We start from the raw sequence: 457 nt of genomic DNA, 5'->3' as shown, positions 1-457 counted from the left end.
AAGAATATAAAATAATATTTAAAATTTTTAAAATTTTAATTTTTGAAACAAAATAAAATTATTTTGAAAAAAATATATATACAATTTTTTTTTATTCTTAAAGTGTTTAACATTTTGAAAAAAAATTGTTGTAAAATATACTTATATTTTGTGACAAATAATTAACTTATTACAAATAATATTAAATTTTGTGACAAATTAATTTTTTGTTACAAAATATTTTAAATTTTGGCAATTTGTTTTTTTTTTGTTACAAAATATTACAATATTTTGTAATAAAACACCATCTCGTTACAAAAATTACCATTATTTGTAACAACTTGTTTCTTTTGTTACAAAACATTATTCTTTTGTAACAATTACTAATTATTATTATAAAATACTATTTTTTTTGTAACAATTTTATATTTGATACAAATTTTTTGTTACAAATATTCCATTTTCTTGTAGTGGATAA

The sequence above is a fragment of the Arachis ipaensis genome, chromosome B04, assembly GCF_000816755.2.
Source record: "Arachis ipaensis cultivar K30076 chromosome B04, Araip1.1, whole genome shotgun sequence".
NCBI lineage: Eukaryota > Viridiplantae > Streptophyta > Magnoliopsida > Fabales > Fabaceae > Arachis > Arachis ipaensis.
Note: the sequence above shows the minus strand (reverse complement) of the source record.